We start from the raw sequence: 21,388 nt of genomic DNA, 5'->3' as shown, positions 1-21,388 counted from the left end.
TAAAAGTGAACCATATTCTGTCAGATTAACAGAATAAAATATCTATACATATCATTGGAAACAACACTGTGGTTTCCTTCAGCCCCATGAAGTGATACAGAGGAGACCAGCATCTCTCATCCTCTGATTACTAAGTAGTGGTGGTTTAGTTGCTCAGTCGTGTCTGACTCTGTGTTACCCCATGGACTGAAGCCCACCAGGCTCCTCTGTCCATGGGATTTCCCAGGAAATATACTGGAGTGGGTTGCCACTTCCTTCTCTAGAGGATCTTCCAAACCCAGGGATTGAAGCCACTTCTTCCCCATTGCAGGCAGATTCTTTAGGGACTGAGCCACCAGGGAAGCTGCATGGTTACAAAGTACTGGTAATCAATGTTACTATTTGTTTCCTTGGGGGGGGGGGGGGAACTCCACATACTTCTGTTAGTTTTAATCAAGATGTTCAATTAAAGAAATAACTAAATAGTTCCAGATTTTATTTTAAAAAAAGATGCAATTATCTACAGAAGTTTCAATTAGAATGAAACTCTTCCATCTTCTATCCACTCTGGGGTCTCTGGAATCAAAAAGCCCAGCAGCAGCAACTGCAAAGCAAAATGTTTTGTCACTAGCCTATTTTCCCCCTTACAATTACTTGCCTTCCTTGCTCCTTTCACTCCATTCCTTGGGTGTTAATCAACATTTCTACCCATGTTTGGGTTATTGTTGCTTTGTGATAAACCAATCCAAAATTCAGTGGTGCAAAATGATCACTTTAATTTGCTCTCAGATTCTGTTTGGGAACTCAGGATATGGCAGGGATGTCTTGCTTCTACTCCAGGATGTCTGGAGTCTCAGCTGGAAAGACACAGCAGCTGGGGAACTCTAATTATCTAGAGGTGTCTTCGTTCTCTCATCTTCTGGTTGATGTTTGCTATTAGCTGGGACATCACCTGAGGCTGTTGACCAGAGGACCTGTAGCTGGCCTCACCATAGGGTTATTTCAGTTCAGTTCAGTCACTCATTCGTGTCCGACTCTTTGCGACCCCAGCACGCCAGGCCTCCCTATCCATCACCAACTCCCGGAGTTTATGCAAACTCATGTCCATCGAGTTGGTGATGCCATCCAGCCATCTCATCCTCTGTCGTACCCTTCACCTCCTGCCCCCAATCCCTCCCAGCATCAGGGTCTTTTCCAATGAGTCAACTCTTCACATGAGGTAGCCAAAGTATTGGAGTTTCAGCTTCAGCATCAGTCCTTCCAATGAACACCCAGGACTGATCTCCCCTAGGATGGGTGGTTGGATCTCCTTGCAGTCCAAGGGACTCTCCAACACCACAGTTCAAAAGCATAAATTCTTTGGCACTCAGCTTTCTTCAGAGTCCAACTCTCACATCCATACATGACCACTGGAAAAACCATAGCCTTGACTAGACAGACCTTTGTTGGCAAAGTAATGTCTCTGCTTTTTAATATGCTATCTAGGTTGGTCATAACTTTCCTTCCAAGGAGTAAGTGTCTTTTAATTTCCTGGCTGCAATCACCATCTGCAGTGATTTTGGAGCCCCCCAAAAATAAAGTCTGACACTGTTTCCACTGTTTCCCCATCTATTTCCCATGAAGTAATGGGACCAGATGCCATGATCTTAGTTTTCTAAATGTTGAGCTTTAAGCCAACTTTTTCACTTTCCTCTTTCATCAAGAGGCTTTTTAGTTCCTCTTCACTTTCTGCCATAAGGGTGGTGTCATCTACATATCTGAGGTTATTGATATTTCTCCCAGCTATCTTGATTCCAGCTTGTGCTTCTTCCAGCCCAGCGTTTCTCATGATGTACTCTGCATAAAAGTTAAATAACCAGGGTGACAATATACAGCCTTGACATACTCCTTTTCCTATTTGGAACCAGTCTGTTGTTCCATGTCCAGTTCTAACTGTTGCTTCCTGACCTGCATACAGGTTTCTCAAGAGGTGGGTCAGGTGGTCTGGTATGCCCATCTCTTTCAGAATTTTCCACAGTTTTTTGTGACCCACACATTCAAAGGCTTTGGCATAGTCAATAAATCAGAAATAGATGCTTTTCTGGAACTCTCTTGCTTTTTTGATGATCCAGCGGATGTTGGCAGTTTGATCTCTGGTTCCTCTGCCTTTTCTAAAACCAGCTTGAACATCTGGAAGTTCATGGTTCACGTATTGCTGAAGCCTGGCTTGGAGAATTTTGAGCATTACTTTACTAGCATGTGAGATGAATGCAATTGTGCGGTTGTTTGAGCATTCTTTGGGATTGCCTTTCTTTGGGATTGGAATGAAAACTGACCTTTTCCAGTCCTGTGGCCACCATAGGCTTAGGCTTCCTCAAAACAAGGCAGCCTCAGGGAAGTCAGACTTCTTACATGGCAACTTAGGACTCTAAAGGTCAATGTCCCTGAAGATAAGTCACAAGCCATGCTGCCTCTTATGGCCTCAGAAGTCACAGAGTCTCATTTCTTCCTATTCTGTTGATTTAGACAATAGAAGTCTGTCCAGATTTAAAGCAGAGGGGATGTTAACCCTACTTCTCAATGGAAGAGTGGCAAGGTCACATTATAGAAGAGTGCATGGGATGAGACCTACTGTTCTGGTCATCTCTGAAAAAGACGATGTTTTCCCTTCCATCCACTTATCTTGCTGAAATATACTCCAATGATTTTTCTTTTTTTTTTTTTTTTTTTAGGAAAACCACCTTAGAAGACTGCTATTTCTCACTGAGGCTCCTAAGTTCTAATAGAGGGTAACTAGATGCTTTCATCTACACCCAGCCCTCAATCTTTCCTATTCAATACATCTAACCATTTCTCTGCTATATACAGCTCCTGGCAGAAAGGAAATTTGGTCTCCTATAGGCTGCTGGACTTGGCATTAATCACTCTGAGGAGAAAAGCAGCCAGACATATGGGAGCTGTCCTGGCCCTCAGCTAGGTCTTGGTGTTCTCCTGATGAGTGTAATGTAGCCAATCTCACAGACCATAAACATCAAATAAGGCCACTCTGTGACAAAACCAAGACTACTGCATCCATGTCTGAAAACAGACAAAACGCCAACTTTGATCAAACCACAAAATGGCCAAAATATCCTCCTGTCCTGGGTGATAGCTGCTACTTTACCAATTAGCCTCTTTCTAGTCTGTTCTCCTAGATAAGATTAATTAAGATACCTGATCATGGAATTATCCCTATGTATAGTCTGCTGCTTCCTAACAGAATGCAATTTAGAATGAAGCCTCACTTCTTTAAATTCTGCCCCAAATCACCTAATACAAGTCCAAATCCTATAATAAGTCCTTTCTAACATCCTCTGAGATATTCCACCAGCTCCCCGTGGTGTGCATCCTGCCTCAACTCACTAAGTAAGCAACTGACTTGCTCAACCACAGGTATGTTCCTGGTGGTCTTCAGCTGCAGTGCACTGGTGACTCCTCTAAGGACCTTGAAATTAGAAAACACATTTCTGGCAAGGCCATTTCTGATCTTCTGGTCTCCAGCTTTCAGTAAGACTCTTATATGCAGTTTTGGAAGACAATTATATGAGTTCTTTGGATTTCTGAAAGCTATTAAAATGCTCCCATAGATACTATATATGTGTGTGTGTGTGTGTGTGTGTGTGTATATATAACAGTAGGTTATCAGGGTTTTTTCATCATATTATCAAGTACAGAAAAGTCATTATGATACATAGTAGCAATAACTCTCCTGTCTCCAACAGGTCACAGGATCTAAGGGCAACCTGGCTGCAGGCACATTGTTGTTAGGCCTCTACTGTGGGAAAAGCAGTAAGTTATACACCCAGCAACTGCCTCTTCAGTTGCAGATTCCAGATTCTAGAACATATTTGTGTCTCCTCTTCCTCTTCTGTTTTTCTCCTAACCTTATTTTTCAAAGAAACAACATGACATTAACTATGATAATTACCCTTCTCCCCTCTACTGTATAGTTCTCATTCACTTGATGTAAGAATTCTCATCCTCAGAAAAAACATTCCAAAGAAAACAATGACATCCATAGCCTTGTGGTTAAGTGCCGGATTTAAAACCTCACTCCACTTGAGGTTAGAGATACATACTGATTTAAGGTTAGGGACTTCCTGGCAGTCCAGTGGTTAAGAATCTGCCTTCCAATGCAGGGCACATGGGTTTTATCCTTGGTCAGGGAACTAAGATCCCACATGCCATAAGGCAACTAAGCCTGCATGCTGCAACTAGAGAAGCCCACGTGTTGCAATGAAGAACCAGCACAGCCAAAAATAAAAAATAAAGTTGTTTAGGGAATCAGCTGTAACAAGCAGGAAGTCTGGATTAGAAGAAATCTTGTCTGAATCTGAATTCAGGAGTGATCATGTGTTTGCTGCTCTGACACACCTGGCTGCAATTCCCTTTAGCATCCATCGGTCTGCTCTCTGGATCCATAAACTACTGAGTGTTCAGGCAACAAAATTAAATCATTCCTATTTAGGAATCACTTAGGACACAGTTCAAACTAACACAGGTTTCTTTTATTCCTTTTTATCCCCTCACATTCCATTGAAAACTATACTGTCTATAAGACTAAGTGTGAATTAGGCAGAGATGAGGACTGGTGAGGAGGGGAGGAGCCAGTGTACAACTCACCAACCATATGTGAAATTTAATTGATATTCAAGAGTCATGTGTGTGTTTACTGATGGGGTTCAGAACATGCTACTCCAAAATATGGTGTTATGGCATACTGAATATTTTAAAGCTGAAGGAGTTTGAGTAAATGGCAGAAACAAGGTCACTTGACCTCTTCACCCCTCTTCTCTCCTGAAACAGATCATAAAATCCTCATGTGAGATGTTCCCTCCTTATATCCAGAGGAGAGGATAATTTTTCTCTCCAAATACAAAGGGATGCAGAGAAAATCCTAACAAACAGGACTTGCTAAGTTTCCCCCAGTTTACTACACTTTCCTTGTACTCCTTGTCTTATTTCTCCATGATTTCCCACTCTTTGTCAAACCTAGCATAAAATTTTGTTGTTTGTTTAGCCACTAAGTCATGTCACCTGGGAAGCCAGCATAAAATACTGAATTCAGTTTCTCTAGGTCTTTATTTCCCTGTGACAGCTCCCAAGTCATGTAAAACTTACATTAAATACATTTGTATGCTTCTCTCTTGTTAATCTGTCTTTGTCAGTTTAATTTTCAGACCCAGTCAGGGACCTTGAGACAGTAGAGGAAAACTTTTTCTTACCCCTACAGTGTCCTGCTGATTCCGTTGTAATGGAAGACCTTCAGACTTCTGAAACATCCAGGTCACCTGTCATCCTAGTATCTTGCTGGTCACTGAAAAAGCTCAGAGTAGACCTAAGCCAGTTTATTTGGACTTTTTTGTGTGCATTTTATGTGTGTCTGCATGACTGGTCTTGAGGTTTTGTTTTGCTTCATAACTGGCCTGGGGAGAGATTTGGGAGCAAACACTAACAGGTGTGAGTGACATTTCTGAAAATGTGTCCTGACCTTTTTCAGGCCCATGTAAGAGTTTAGAGGGTAAGCAGAACTAGGGACTGCCATTCCCTGGTGACACAGTAGTAAAGCATCTACCTGCTAATGCAGGAGACCTGGGTTCCATCCCTAATGAGGAAGACCCCCTGGAGAAGGAAACAGCAACCCACTCCAGTATTCTTACCTGAGGAATCCCATGGACAGAGGGGCCTGGTGGGCTACAGTCCATAGGGTCACGAAAGAGTTGGACATAACTTAGTGACTAAACAACAACAGCAACCCTCCAGTAGGCTGTTTAGGTCAATCTATAAAGGAAGGTTTCATGTTAATCTCTGGCACAGTAAGGTTTCTGGTTCCCTTTGTGCTCTAGAGTGAATAAACTGATTATTTCTTCTGAAGAGGGAGGGATTTCATTGAGGGTGAAAAAATAAAAAAAAATAAACTACTTATCACACTATCTCAATTCTGGCTCTTTATACAACTATTTCTGTGTTGATTAGATTGTCCCAACTGTCCTTTCACTTTTTTAACTTCAAACATAATTACCAGAAGTTAGAACACCTCATTTTTTTGGTGATGACACAAGTGTCATAAATAACTATAAATTACTAGCTGTGTGTGCCTGTGTGCTAAGTAGCTTCAGTCAATGTCCACCTCTTTGTGACTCCACTGACTGTAGCCCACAGGTCTCCTCTGTCCATGGGATTCTCCAGGCAAGAACACTGGAATGGATTGCCATGCCCTCATCCAGAGAATTTTCCTGACCCAGTGTTTGAACCCATATCTCTTATGTCTCCCGCATTGGCAGGCAAGTTCTTTATCACTAGAGTCACCTGAGGAGCACAAATAACTACCTATTTGAATATAACTCAGAAAGGGATCCGAAAAGAAAATAACTATTGTGTGTTTTAAATGATTTAAGAAACTCTGATCCCCATGAGTGAAAAAAAAACTGATGTAAATCTTACCTTGTTTAGTTCAAGAAGATTCATCTTTGCTCACCCATTTAAAACATACAAATGAACAATCAAAACACATCTGTTTTCATATCTACCATGGCTGAATTCAGACTTGTTTAACCTTTAGGAATATGCATAAGCATAGAGATGTCCTTTCTGGTTACTAATCTCAGTTCTGTTTAGACTAGTACTTCTCTAAGTGTGCTCCCAGAACGCCCAGAATGAGCAGTATCAGCATCTCCTGCGAACTTGTAGGAAATGTAAATTTGGGGGCCAATGCCAGACCCACTGAATCAGCAACTGTTCGGTGGAATTCAGCAATCTGAGCTTTAGCAAGTCCCCCAGCTGATTCTGATGCACAGGAAAGTTTGGGAACCACTGACTTGGACTGTCTGCTATACTGCTGTTTCTCTGGCAAACAAAGCAGGAGATATGATTCAAAAGTTTTAAAAGATTGCTTAGAATTTCAAGTAAATACACAATTCCCAGCTGTGAACTGAGTTTGCTAGAAAACTAAAGAGCTGGCACAGAGCGTTTCAAATGCTTAGACCAGAGAGCCCTTGAGTTCTGCCATTTTAGTCCCACTCAGAGCTTGCAGGCTATGCATGTAAATGGAGTTCTTGCTCTCTGGTAAGACTGACTCTCCAGCAGGGGTCCTGGAAGTGCCACTGTGATGGATAAATGCTCTCACCAGGTATAAACGAGTTTGGGCCTTAAGTGCTACTCAGTCACTCTCCAGATTGCTGAGCTAAGCAGTAAGGAAACGTGCTTGGAGAAAACTGCACATAGTTTTGCCCTGTTTATTATATCTTTAAAATATATGTCAAATCATCACATCAAAGATCATCCCAGATGGCACCCTCTGGAGCGTTTGGCCCCCGACAGGTTTTTTATCTCCTTGTATTGTAACTGCCTGTCTCCAAATGCATACTGTAATTGACAGGCTCTAACTGTCGCGGAAATCATCCAATATAGGTACAATTCGCATGTGCCGGTGCCTCGCCAACAAAATGTTTTTTCACTGCTGATTTTACCTTCCATTCATCTGCTCCCGACCTCCCCTATTCCCAAACACTACAAAGAAGATTCACACGCTCATCACCTACACAATATAATTACATACCCTCTTCCGACACCCTGGTCATCACTTCTCGCCGCCGGGTCCGTCAGGCTGTCAGTTCCCCCGACTCCTCACCCCCTTTCACTTCGGTTCCCCTGTTCCAGCGCGACGGGAGGCCAGGACTTGCCTACGCCTTCAGTCCAAAACAAGTGTTACAAACTTCCGCCTCCTCTGCTCTCCTGGTGCCGGCCGACGGCCCCTGCTTTCCAGCCTCGGAGAGAAGCTGCGCTGGCAGTGGCCAGACTCAGTTAGCCGGTGGCCCTTACTTAGGGTCGGTGATAATAGAGAAGAGCACTGCATATTTCCCGGATGCCCTGGGGCGACGTACAACGGAGCTCCCACAACCCTCTTCGCTTCCGCTTGTTCCACCCCCAAACTCCGACATTAACCCCTTCACGTCCATGTTTATTGGCCTATCGACGACTCCAGGCACGCAGATTGCATCACTGGGAGATCCCCGACACTTACATGGTAAAAGACGTGAAAGGCGGGACCCCTAGTTGTAGGCTTCCCATGTGGCACTAGTGGTAGAGAACCTGCCTGCGGAACATAAGAAACGCAGGTTCGATCCCTAGGAATGGCAACCCACTCCAATAATCTGGCATGCTGTAATCTATAGGGTTGCACAGAGGCCGACCCGATTTAGCACGCAAGCAGGCCCCTCAGTTATAGTTATCTCGTTTTTGCAGCTTGCTTGTAAATTGGCTTGTAAGCTTACCTGCTACTGCTGCTACTGCTAAGTCACTTCAGTCGTGTCCAACTCTGTGCGACCCCATCCCTGGGATTCTCCAGGCAAGAACACTGGAGTGGGTTGCCATTTCCTTCTCCAATGCATGAAAGTGAAAAGTGAAAGTGAAGTCGCTCAGTCATGTCTGACTCTTCGCGATCCCATGGACTGCAGCCTACCAGGCTCCTCCGTCCATGGGATTTTTCAGGCAAGAGTACTGGAGTGGGGTGCCATTGCCTTCTCCGGTAAGCTTACCTACTCATTTATAAATACGACCTTAATATATTTGTTGACAACATGAACAGTTCACAATGATGCCTTTAAGTTTCTGAACCAACTGGCACTCTAAATTTGCTGTTTTTGACTGTTCACCTTGATCCTGTGCCTTTTCTACCTTCCATTTCCCATCTCCTTTTAGTTCTTGTCTGACTATTTAACCGCATGCCTCAATAGTTAAGGGTACCGATTTTGTAAACCGGGTTTTTTGGGTTTGAATCTCCACTCTACTATTTATCCAACCATGGAATCTTGGTTAAAGGATTTAATCACGCTATTCCTTGACTTCCTCATCTGTAAAATGGGTATAATAGTAAGATCTGCCTCTAGAGTTGTAGTGAGAATTTTAAAAGTCATATGCAAGCAGCACCTAGAACATTGCCTAGCAAAGAGTTAAGTGGTATACTGGAATAAAAATTACAATTATTGACATTGATGGATATGTCTCCTCAGCTAAGACCTTCTAGCTGATAAATAGTAAATGATAATCTTGATTAACATTTGATTATCTGTGGACCAGGTACTGTGTTAAGTGCTTTACATCCATTTCTGTTGTTTAATCCTCATCATCATTGGTAGTAGTCGTATTATCCTTCTCTCCCCTCCTCTTTGTTTTTCTAAGCAACTAAGAAAATTCAGAACTATAAGATTGCAGATAACTCAGAGCTACTAACAGATAGAGCCAAGACTTAAAACTCTGATTTGTCTTGTGTGCGTTAGTTGCCCAGTTGTGTCCGGACTCTTTCTGATTCTGTGGACCGTAGCCCACAAGGCTCCTCTGTCCATGGAATTCTCCAGGCAGGAATACTAGAGGGTGTCTCCATCCCTACTCCAGGGGATCTTCCCGACCCAGGGATTGAACCCAGGTCTCCTGCATTGGAGGCAAATTCTTTACCATCTGAACTACCAGGGAAGGCCTTTTAGATATGACTTGACCTTTCTCAAATATCACTGAGAAAACTGCCATAAATTCTTTGTGAGTGCTCTTCTTTTCCATAAGAGTTCCCTCAATATCCATGCAGGTTAGGAAGGCTAAGTTCTTTTCAGAGGCAGAAGGACAGCAGACAATAAAGCAAGGGTCTCTTCCCTGAAGGCTGGCTGCAAAGATGACTAAAATAGCAAGTCATAATGAACTCAATTATTGTGCCCCACTGTGCCACACAGGCCCTATTACTGCCCATACTGCCTAAGACCACCGGAGATAAAAGGTCCAGGATCCCCTCCTCACCTCATCATTCTCTAAAGCTTGGATATTATAAAAAGATTTTTCTTGTTTTAGGATGGCACCAAGAGACTCTTTAATATACTATTATGACTCCAGCCAAAGTGGTAGTAATTTCCACATTAGCAGCAGGTAGAATCAGGTATTTCTACCTCAGCCCAAGAGCACAGGGAAATCTCCTCTTTCCTAGATAAAAACAAAAAAGGAATCACCTCTTTTCCCTCAGATCCTACAGTACCAGGGTCTTGTTATTCTCGCTCCACACGTTACCTACTCCCACTTCCCAACTGATGCTCAGGCAGTTCACAATGTTTTTTTTTTTTCCCAGGAGAAAGGCTGCTGATGGTAAGGGGACTGGTAAGGAAAAAGAATGTAAGTCCCCAAGTTTGCTGAAGGTAAACCAAGTACTGTTTTGTCCCTACCCCTGTACCCATTTTGTAGCTCCCTAACCTTCTTTACTCCCTTTTGGCACTTCAGAACTCATTATCCTGCACACCCAGGAAAGCCTTTGGGCTTGAATTGCAGAAGAATCAAATTGTCTTTTTTTTCTTCACAACCCCCAACAATAGCACTCATGGATAGTCGTGTGTGTGTGTGTGTGTGTGTGTGTGTGTGTGTGTTTAATGTGGACCATTTTTTAAAAGTTTTTATTGAATCTGTTACAGCATTACTTCAGGTTTTTTTCAAATATGTATTTATTTGGCTGTATTGGGTCTTAGTTTCAGCACATAGAATAATCTTGGGCATGCATGATTTTTTTAGCTATGGCGTGTGGGATCTAGTTCCCTGACCAGGGCTTGAACCCAGGCCCCCTGCATTGGGAGTGTGGAGTCTTAGCCACTGGACCACCAGGGAAGTCCCTGCTTCATTTTTATGTTTTGGTTTTTTTGGTCATGAGGCATGTGGGATCTCAGCTCCCCACTGGGAATTGAACTCGCATCCTCTGCATTGGAAGATGACGTCTTAACCACTGGACCACCAGGTAAGTCCCTGGGCTTGGTCTTCTACTCAAAATGGCTAAGTTTAGATTCTTCTCCCATATAGGCCATCACACTGACACAACATTGTGGGTCAACTATGCCAGTATTCTTGCCTGGGAAATCCCATGGACAGAGGAGCCTGGTGGGCTAGAGTCCTTGTGGTCGAAAAGAGTTTGACACAACTAAGCAACTGAGCATACCTATAACTTTTTTTTAAAGTGTGTGTGTGTGTGTTAGTCACACAGTCATGCGACCCCATGGACTGTAGCCCTCCAGGTTCCTCTGTCCATGGAATTTTCCAGTGGCTAAGTTTAAAAAGATAAAGGAGAGGGATAGAATTAGAAAGCTTTTATCTTAATTTCCCCCATTACTTCTAGTGTCAGACTATTATAAAGTGTCAGCATAGGGGTAAAGCTGAGAGAAGTCCAGTTCCAGAAGTCAGGAAATCTTCCCTGGCACAAAGCATAAGTGTTAACAGAAGGAAAACAAGCAGGCAAGGGTGTCTCTAGGGCCAGTAGAAATAAAGCAGAGTTTGGGTGCAGATCTCAGACATAAACAAGAGACCCTACACTTATAGCTCCTTTCATCCTAAACCCATATTCCCATTCCAGAGACTTCATCTGCCTCAAATTCTTACCAATCTGGTTTTTTGACTGCTGGGCAACTTGCCCTGATCACAGAAGCCACCACCAGCTGCTATTGCTTTGCAAAGAGAGTAGGTAAGGGGAGAGGATATTCCTTATTCCTAAACCCAATTTTAGAAAGGGAGATGTGTTACCGGTATCTCATCCCAGATGTTCTCATAATGTAATTTTAGAAACTGTCATATGTAGTTTGTGTTCAAGTTCTGCCATGCTTTCTGTGGTATTTTTCAGTTATATGTTTTTAAGGGCTCATCTGGGGTCCTAATACACATTTGACAGTGTTTCTATACTGTAGGGTACACACACTGCTGGTGACCAGTTCAGGCTCCCTTTACAAGGCAGATGGACTGATTCCCCCAGCAGCTGTGGGTGTTAGCAGCTGACTACAGCTGCTTCCTTTTCTGGATAATTGCACTGTGCAGAATAAAAGCTTCAGTACTGTTATAAGACTCATTCTCCTCACACACCCCTGCAACCTAACAAATGAAAATGAGGCCCAGCGTATTCCTAACTTCTTTTGTCTTGCTGACATCAACAGATTACATTCTCTCAAATTAGAAAGTAGATTCATTCATGCTTCATTGTAGTTCTTTTCCACTACAGACTATGGGGAAAAAACTTATAATTGTTAGAAAAAGCTATTCGAGACTTGTTAAAATTTTGGTTAGATTATAATTATTTTGTGATAGATATTCCTGCTCTAATAGCATGAATCTTAAATTGATCAGTTATTTGCTATTTCATTTCTGTTGACTGTAAGCTGTTACTGAAGATGGCCAAGAACAAGCCCAAGGTTGTGTATCTAATAAGGATACTCTGATTAAGCTAGAAATGTTAAAAAAAAAAAACAGACAAGACTACCAATTTCCAAATAATAAAAATATATCCTAAAATAATTCTGGTATAATTCAGAAGACATATTGGGATCATTATTATAAACCTTGATCATAATATTGTAGAAGTGTGTAGGTATTGGTTGAATAGGGTTCAGGTTGGAAAAGTGTTCAGATTAAAAATGATCAGATTTTTAAATTTACATTTGCAGACATACAAAATCCTTTACTTCTGGCATCACACTCAATTTCTTCCTCGAACACATAAATCCTATTATAAAGCCTTTGTAAAACCACCATACCAAAACAGCTGGCTAAATCCACTCTTCTAGCTTAAAAGAGCCAAGGTGATTTTTTTTGCTGGGGTTATCCCCTCAATTAACTTCCATCTAAATTAAGACCCAAACATATCTGAAAACTTATTTCTCTGTGGATTTTAATATATTTTTTTAGTGTGACCTCTGATCATTAATTCCCTTTCATTTATTATTTACATGTATTTATTTGTATATTCTATGTTATTATTTATTATTTCAGGCTTCCTTGTGTCTCAGCTGGTGAAGAATCCACCTGCAATGCGGGAGACCTGGGTTTGATCCCTTTCAATTCCTTTTTACTTGCTATTTTGCTAAATATATTGATTTTATCCTCCCTTGAAAAAAGTCAGATTATGAAAAGTCTTTTAAGTGTTGGTTTTTGATTTGGTAACTGAAATAAACACTTCCTATTTCATAAGAGGAAAATATCATTATTTAAAAATTTATACTGATCTGAAAACTATTGTTTCTGAAAAGTCCTTTCCACATTAGTCAAATAAATCTCAGTATTTATAGAGCTTGTTCAGTAATTTAGTTCTGTACAAGATTTTCAGTATAGTATAGGAAAGAATACTGTGTTAACTTGCTTAACACAGGTATACTGAAGAGAAGAAATGACTTTCCTAACTTATCTGTAATCATTGTTAAATGAAGTCTTGGTAAGAGCAAAGAATGGTGAATTACTCATTAAAATTTTTGAAGTACTAGAGCATTGGAATGGGTAAAATTATACAGGAGGATAATATAACTTATTTTCAGAAATAATAAGAAAATTGTATGAGGGTAGATATGCAAATTTTATTATAACAGTACCCTCTGTTGGTATTTCTCAAAAATTTTCTGCCTATCAACCCTTAAAGGTTTCTAAGATTGTAAATGATTAATTATCACATTGTCCATTTCTAATAAAAACATTTTCTAAGTCTTCATCTATCTTTCAACATTCACCAGTTTCACCATGGAAATATGAAATTTCAGCATCACTGTTGATACACAGTGCCCATCTTTTCCGGCCTAGTTGACAGATATGCATATTCTAAAATCCCAAGCCAAATGTCACTCCCTCTGTGACAAAAGACCTTCCCAATCTCCTTTTTCCTATGCAGAATTCATCCTTTGCTTAAATGTGCACTCATAGGTCTTTATACATACCTCTTTTAGACCTTGCATCTCACTGTGTTATAATAATATGTTGCATAAGTTAACAATTGTTTTTGCACGTCATTAAGAAACCCATTATTTTTCTATTATATAAAAAAATCCAAAAGTAGGCAGTTCAATATTGTTACAGCTTCTCCTTTCATTTTTATGCTTTATTTTCCAAGCTCAAGCTCTGCCTTCCTAGCTCAATTTCCTCAATGTAACAATATAGTTGCTGTAGCTCCAGCCATCACACCCATGTCCTGGGCAAGAATGAGTAAAAAGGTAATGCAAAATGGCCTCCCGGCTTAACAACTTTATAAGCACTCTGACTCCTCCTCCCCCACCCCAGTGCATGTATGTGCACATACACATACACACGGACAAAATTTTGAAACTTTCTAGGAGGCCCCACCCAACAACTTCCACCTACGTACCATTGACCTATGTTTAGTCACATGGACATCCCTATTTGAAAGAAAGACTGAGAAATTACATTTTTTCTTATTTGGGTTCATATCCACACCCCCCACCCAAGAAAATCAGGTTTTATCACTTAGAAATAATGGGGAGAAAGGGATAAACAACTAGCAATCTCTGTCACATTCTTTCACTTAAGAAAAAAAATCATACCTGTTTCCTTACCTAGGCTGTAAAATCTTGGACGGTTTAGAGTATGTCACATTTATTTTGTATTTCAAGGGCCTAGAATAGTACATGACACTATTTATTGTTTATTTTCTTCACCTGCAATGTGAAGGGTTATTTTATGTAATCTTCCAAATAAAAAAGATTTCATGTTTTACCAGAATAATTTCTGTGCTTTGTGTTGACTATAATCATGTCCTTGATTATTTAAGAAAACAAAGCTTCCTCACTTATGATGGAGCTAAGGTTCTTGAGAGTCATGTTACCTTCTGTGTTTATTTTTAAATGCTTTATTGTTCCCTTCATATGAATAGCCAAATACTGTTTCTTTTCACCAACTAGCCTATTTTAAGTATTCAAATTTCTTGACTTTTGATTTTGTTTTCTTCCTAAGGTTGAATCCTAAATGTAAAATGAAATGAAATAACTTTCAGGATATATTTTGCACCTAAAGCTATGTTTGATGTTTTCCAAAGGACCCTCAGTTGGTCAAAGATTTGTTCTTTCTTTTACCTTAGAAAAAGGTGCTAGAAACTATTATGTTTATTTAGTGTTACTATTGATGAAATGCATAGGAAGAGTTGTCTAATTAGAAGAGATGCTCACTTTCCCCTAAGTTACATTTGTATGGGCAAAGTATTACTAACATAAAAATGTCAGAAATTGTATCCTAAATGGAAAATAATTAGAGATTTCTCAAGGCTCTTGGTCTCCACGGTATTTCTATTTATCAGAGTTCTGGTGGTACTTTGCCTGAGAATATTAGGCAAAAGCAGTTTAGCATTATCAGTTATAATTTTAGTTATTATTATAAACCTTTTCTTGGCCACAACCTTACTTCTTATTAATTTGAATCTAGCATCTTCAAAGCCTGTGGCTTTTAAGTGAGGATGTGTATCAGACTTAAGAGTTCCATTGAAATATAGGTTTTGTTGTACCTGCTCCAGATTTACTGAATTTCTTTAGTTGCTATTCTATTTTTTATTGGAGGATAATTTCTGTACAATGTTGTGTTGGTCTCTGCCATACAACAATGTGAATCAGTTATATATGTGTGTGTGTGTGTGTGTGTGTGTGTGTGTGTGTGTATGAGTGTATGATATATATCCCTTCCCACTTAAGCACCAACCCCCCACCAATTCTACCCTTCTAGGTTGTCACAGAGCACCGGGCTGGGCTCCTTGCATTATACAGCAGCTTCCCGCTAATGTATTTTACACGTGATAGTGTGTATATGTCAGTATTACTTTCTCAATTTGTCCTAACCTCCCTTTCCCCCCCTGTGCCCACAAGTCTGTTATCTACATCTCTGTCTCCATTTCTTCTCTGTAAATAGTTTCAACAGTACTATTTTTCTGGATTCCATATGCATGTATTAATATATGGTATTTGTTTTTCTCTTTCTTACTTCTTCACTCTGTATAACAGAATCTAGGTTCATCAACCTTACACCAACTGACTCAAGTAATATCATTCTCAACAGTGAAAACCTAAAAGCATTTCCTCTAAGATCAGGAACTAGTTGATATTCTTGATATTCTATAAATATATATTCTTCCTGTATGTTTAGTATATTCATGGTATAGAATGTACATCATATCTCTATTATTATCTTTCAGTTTTTTCCTCTGTAAAAATTGTTTCTTTTTTTTTGTAAATCAGATGTAATATTTACTGTTTTTGATGAAAATATACTCAATTGTTATAGATATTTTGTTGAAAACTTTGGTAATTGGCATTATCAGAATTGGCTCTGATATACATTTTGCTCCATTAGTTTGTCTTCTAGGAAAAAGGATAAACAGATAATTCAAAAAAGAAAAAAAGGAGGGGTCTCCAATTAGAGGACTGAAACCCTAACTGCTTTTTTGGAATTCTGGATTTCTTTTTCCTTTTCTCAGGCCCCTTAATTTCATGCTTTATAAAAGGCACAGAAAGTAGAGCAAACCCTACATGCTGTGGTTCAGAGAATATCAAGCGATCTAGACAATGCTACTGCAGTGGGTTGAATGGTAGACCCTGAAAGATATTTCCACCTTTAATCCCTGAAATCTGTGAATATTGCAATATATATTAAGCCAAAAATATTCATAAAGATTTTGAGAGGAGAGCTTATCCTGGATTATCTGGGTAGGCCCTAAGTCCGAAGAAAAGTGTTCTTAAAAAAGTGAGACAGGGACTTTGCTGGTGGTCCAGCAGCTAAGATTCCGAGCTCCCAATGTAGGGAGCCTGGGTTAGATCTCTAGTCAGGGAACTAGATCCCACATGCCACAACTAAATATCCTGCATACTGAAACTAAGACCCAGCACAGCCAAATAAATAAATATTTTTTAAAAAGTGATGCAGAGGAAGATTTGAGAGACACAGAAAGAAGGCAGTGTGATGAAGGCAGATGTTGAAGAAATGAGTCTACAAGTCCATGAATGCAAGGGTAGCTACAAGAAGCTGAAAGAAACAAGGGACCATTTCTCCTCTAGGGCCTCTGGAGTGAGTGTGGCCCTGCCACATTTCAGATTTCTAGACTTCAGAACTGTGCAAGAATAAAGCCACCAAGTTTGTGGCAATTTGTCATAGCAGCCTTATGAAACTAATAACAACCACTTAAAATGATAGAACTTCATGCCCCAGAAGTTCATGCAATTGAATGGGCCATGGTTCAGAATTGAACTACCTTAGATATAGGATTGGCTTCTTGAGGGAGAACGTGAGCTAATTTAACAGTAGGATGTTGTGCCTACATCCCTACAGTACTCTCCGAGATTTATTTATTTATTTATTTTTGGCTGCATTGGGTCTTGATTGCTGCATGTAGGTTTTCTCTAGTTGTGGCTTGCAGGCTCTAGAGTGCAGGGCATATGGGCTTAGTTGCACTGTGGCATGAGTAACCTTCCTGGACCAGGGATTGAACCCATGTCCCCTGCATTGGCAGGTGGATTCTTAACCATGAAAGAAGTTCTCTGAGATCTTTGATACTACTAAAAATCAGGAAGTAAACCAAGAAATCTGAATTTGGGTAATTTGGAGAACAACCCCATAGCTGGTTTGGCAGGCTCTTCAGATCAGGGATGGGATATACCCCCCTTGGTTTAATATAGGCATTCATGGCTCCTGACTGAAAAGTGGACCACGAATTCTGATCATAATCAAACATATAAACTCTGGTCATAATACTTCTTTCAGTATTTAGTATTATTTTTCAGTTTCAGATCTGTGATCTCTATCACAGCTGTTATTATGACAAACAATCTAGCAAATGGCTATATAGCAGGAAGAGCAGAAAAGCCTGATACAGAGATATAAACAACCACTGTGGGAAACTTGGGGACCAGAACAACTATAGAAAAACTTGACATGTGATTGTGATACCCCAAACAACAGTGAAAATCCAGAATGGTCACACCTTAGATATTAATAGTGTATTTAAGGGAAAACTGAAAGCCCAAACTGCCTATCCCCACACTCAGCCTGGACTCTGAGAACCAAAACTATGCTTACTGTCTATATTAGTATAACTTTGCTGTTCCTCTGTCTTCATGAGCATCTCTTTATTTTCAGGACTGTCCTGCCCAGGCAAACAGTTTGATTGCTCATCCCAAGAACTTCCCCAGGAAACAAAGTTAATATTCAAAAGTGTCACTTTCCTATATACCTGCAATGATCAAGTGGCGTTTGAAATGAAAAACACAATACTATTTACATTTAGCACTCCCAATGATCTATAGCTTCAGTGCAATCCTGATCACAATCCCAACAAATTATTTTGTGGATATCGACGGACTGATCCTAAAGTTTATATGGAAAGTCAAAAGACCTGGAATAGCCAACACATGCTGAAGAACAAAGTCAGAGGACTGACACTACCCAACTTGAAAACCTACTATAAAAGCTACAGCAGTCAAAACAGTGTGGTATTGGCAAAAGAAGAGACAAATAGATCTGTGTAACAACATACAGTCCTAGTACAGACCAACAAAAAATAATCTTTGACAAAGGAGAAAAGATACTCTTTTCAACAAATGGTGCTGGAACAACTGGTCATCCACATGCAAAAAAATTAATATAGACATAGACCCAGTAGGGCTTCTCTGATGCCTCAGTGGTAAAGAATCAATCTGCAATGCAGGAGACATGGGTTCAATCCCTGAGTTGGGAAGATCCCCTTGAGGAAGAAATGACAACCCACTCCAGTATTCTTGCCTGAAAAATTGCATGGGCAGTGGAGCCTGGTGGGCTACAGTCCAAAGCATTGCAAGAGTTGGACACAACTGAGTGACTGACCACATACTGAATACCCTTCATAAGAATTTCCCAAAAGACCCACCAGCGCTTCAGTGGAAAGCATTGACAAAGTTTGCACCCTAAGATTCTCTGAATTTCTTACCTCAATTCTTGGCTTGCTGCTTCCACCACTCTTGGACTGTCGTGTCATGAGTCTTACTCAATCCTAGTCAAGTCTCCACACTGAAATCTCTACTTTAAAACAAACACCCTATTTTAATCAATTCTATCCTTACCTTCTTCCCTCTGAGACACTGCCAAATCTTTATGGAATAGATGTTCTGCCTTGCTGTGATAAGTAATATACTCAAGCTTTGTTTTTCAAGTTGTGTTGGTGATACTTGGGGAGCTGATTTTATATATATATATATATATAATCTAATATATCTGGGGCTTCCCTGGTAGCTCAGCCGATAAAGAATCTGCCTTCAATGCAGGAGACCCTGGTTGGATTTCTGGGTCGGGAAGGGATAGACTAACCACTTCAGTATTCTTGGGCTTCCCTGGTGGCTCAGATGGTAAAAAATCCGCCTGCAATGTGGGAGACCTGGGTTCAGTCTTTGGGTTGGGAAGATCCCCTGGTGGAGGGCATGGCGACCCACTCTGGTATTCTTGCCTGGAGAATCCCCATGGACAGAGGAGCCTGGCAGGTTACAGTCACAAAGAGTTGGACATGACTGAGCAACTAAGCACAGCACAGCACATCTAATATATCTAGGTATAGACATAGATATATACACACTTATAATTTGCATCCATCAATCACATGGAAAAATTATAAAGATTAGATCACAGATCATTGTGTCAAATTCAATATATTTCTATCCAATAGTAACCAAAATGATAAAGATTGTTTGGCAATTCTTGATCCTGTTCAGTCTCTTCACAACCCTCTTGCAGTCCATCATCTCTTTGGGTACTAAGTTATGCATCTGAGAAAGGTAGATCACTCCAGGGTTGCATTCCAGGCCCAGCCCCTCAAAGAAGGTAGGGAACTAATATATATATATCAGAATTATTCCATTTCATTATAATTGTAGGGAAGGATGAATTGGGTAAATGCATTCAGACTAGGTATCCCCAAGGAACTAACCAAGCAAATTGAAGTGAAGTAAGAAGGATGCACAACAGTCATCAACTCCTAGATCATATATTTGAGTAAACATTATACACATAGTGCACATACTCTATGTGCTGCATCATTATTTCTATAACTGTTTCTCAACTGAAAAATATATTTAAGGGAACTCTTAAAAACTTTCTCAGACCCAATCATTTATGTTAATTTTTGTACTACTATTTCTTAAATATAAATAAAACTAAATATGAACTCTGCTGTTCATAAAGCTCTTATACAAATTCAATTTACCAATTATGCACAAATTTTAAAAATGTTCATTTAATGTGGTACATGATGTTTGCTGAGACAAAACTGCCCTTAGAAACCTCAGCATACTACGACTGGCCTGTATGCATGCTTGTATGTGTGTCTTGTGAGGACTCTCCTTTCCCATCACTTTCCATTTTCAAATGATGAAAATTTTCAGTTGTACAGTAAGCCTTGAAGGAGGAGGGTCACTTTATTTCTTTTCTCACTAGCTCATGACAAAGTAGTATTACTTTGTGCCAACTTGGTTTTAAAAACAGGCTCAAATACATGTCCTAATTATGTGGCAGCTGTTACCATTCAGTCATCCAGATACTCCAGAATATGCCTGAAACTGAATGTAAAACATACTTAGAGAAAAACTCAGACTCTGTCATCGGATTCCGGTTTGATAAACACTGTCCTATTATAGTATGTGTAAATAAATATATGTTTAAATGAGACTATTTTGTTAGCTTCTTAGTAATACTTTATGGTACTATTATCTGAGTTCCTGCATTATAATGCAGCACTTGACTCCTGCTTCATTTGGAGAATCAAGTCTCCTGTTTGTATGGGCCATTCTGTCTCACTAGTCCAGGCCCCTGAAAATGGGTGCATTGGAGACCATCAGTTAAACCATCATCACTGTTCTTTGATCTCTAAATTGAGTGAAAGAAGATATACTCAACAGTGGGGTAGCCAAATAACTGAAGCAAGACATTAAATTTTAAGGAGCGGTTGAGGAGTTGGTAGGACAAGACACTGTTTGGGGCTCATGTGACAACTCCCCACTTCTCCCAACCCCCTTTATCCTTCCCATCCTCCTGCATTCTTTCACTGTTCCTCTCCTTTCCATCTACTTCTACACTTCCCTCAAGGATCATTGCGATGTTTTTCCATAAAGTTAAATATATTTAATTTTTTTAATTGAAAGATTATGGCCTTATCATTTTATATTAAAATGTACTTCCTTTTGTAAAATAGTCATAGGTAGTTTTAAAAATTGTCTTTGGCAAAATAAGTAATTGGTAACCTTGTGTTTTCCTCCGACTATTTTTAAAAATTTTACACGCCCAAGATCTGGAACTACTGTCTAGAAATGAGAGAGACGAGAAAGAGGTAGGAAGAAAGAAAAGCATGCGACACCTAATAAGTTGATTTATCAAGTTCAAGACGTTTAGCGCCTTAATGTATTATATCTTCTACAGCAGCAGAAATGCCTCAGTCTCATTTGGGAGTCAGGGAAGGCTTCACAGAGGAGGTAACGTTTGAGTTGGGGCTTTAAGGATTAGCAGTGGAGAAAAGGCAGGGCTTTCCAAGCAGAACGCATAATGTGAGCAAGAGCACAGAGCACAAAAGAGCATTACGTGCCCAGCAACTCTAAGAAGCCCGCCGGCTGTT

The 21,388-nt window shown here is 40.1% G+C and overlaps 2 long non-coding RNA genes across 8 annotated transcripts in view; one reads left to right on the top strand and one right to left on the bottom strand.

Annotated features, from left to right (window-relative positions):
* The window catches only part of LOC110133705 (uncharacterized), a 30,975-nt gene extending 22,456 nt beyond the window's left edge, over nt 1-8,519 (bottom strand). For 2 of the 5 annotated variants that reach the window (XR_011485753.1, XR_011485756.1), the window contains exon 1: nt 5,223-7,547. This is a non-coding gene — a long non-coding RNA (uncharacterized lncRNA). The other 3 variants (XR_011485757.1, XR_011485754.1, XR_011485752.1) reach the window with 3 other exon arrangements.
* Nucleotides 7,917-20,448, top strand: LOC110133715 (uncharacterized). 3 transcript variants are annotated; one of them, XR_011485749.1, is made up of 7 exons: nt 7,921-8,023; nt 10,106-10,172; nt 10,676-10,759; nt 11,369-11,476; nt 12,772-12,824; nt 13,877-13,976; nt 17,896-20,448. It is a non-coding gene; the product is annotated as an uncharacterized lncRNA (long non-coding RNA). The 3 variants fall into 3 exon arrangements; XR_011485747.1 differs by having other exon boundaries at nt 7,917-8,023; nt 12,772-13,976; XR_011485748.1 differs by lacking the exon at nt 11,369-11,476 and having other exon boundaries at nt 7,917-8,023; nt 12,772-13,976.
* Nucleotides 20,449-21,388: the final 940 nt, after the last annotated feature.

The sequence above is a fragment of the Odocoileus virginianus genome, chromosome X (genome assembly GCF_023699985.2).
Source record: "Odocoileus virginianus isolate 20LAN1187 ecotype Illinois chromosome X, Ovbor_1.2, whole genome shotgun sequence".
NCBI classification, from domain to species: domain Eukaryota; kingdom Metazoa; phylum Chordata; class Mammalia; order Artiodactyla; family Cervidae; genus Odocoileus; species Odocoileus virginianus.
The sequence above is the reverse complement of the archived record's forward strand: the minus strand, read 5'-3'. Positions and strand labels throughout refer to the sequence as shown.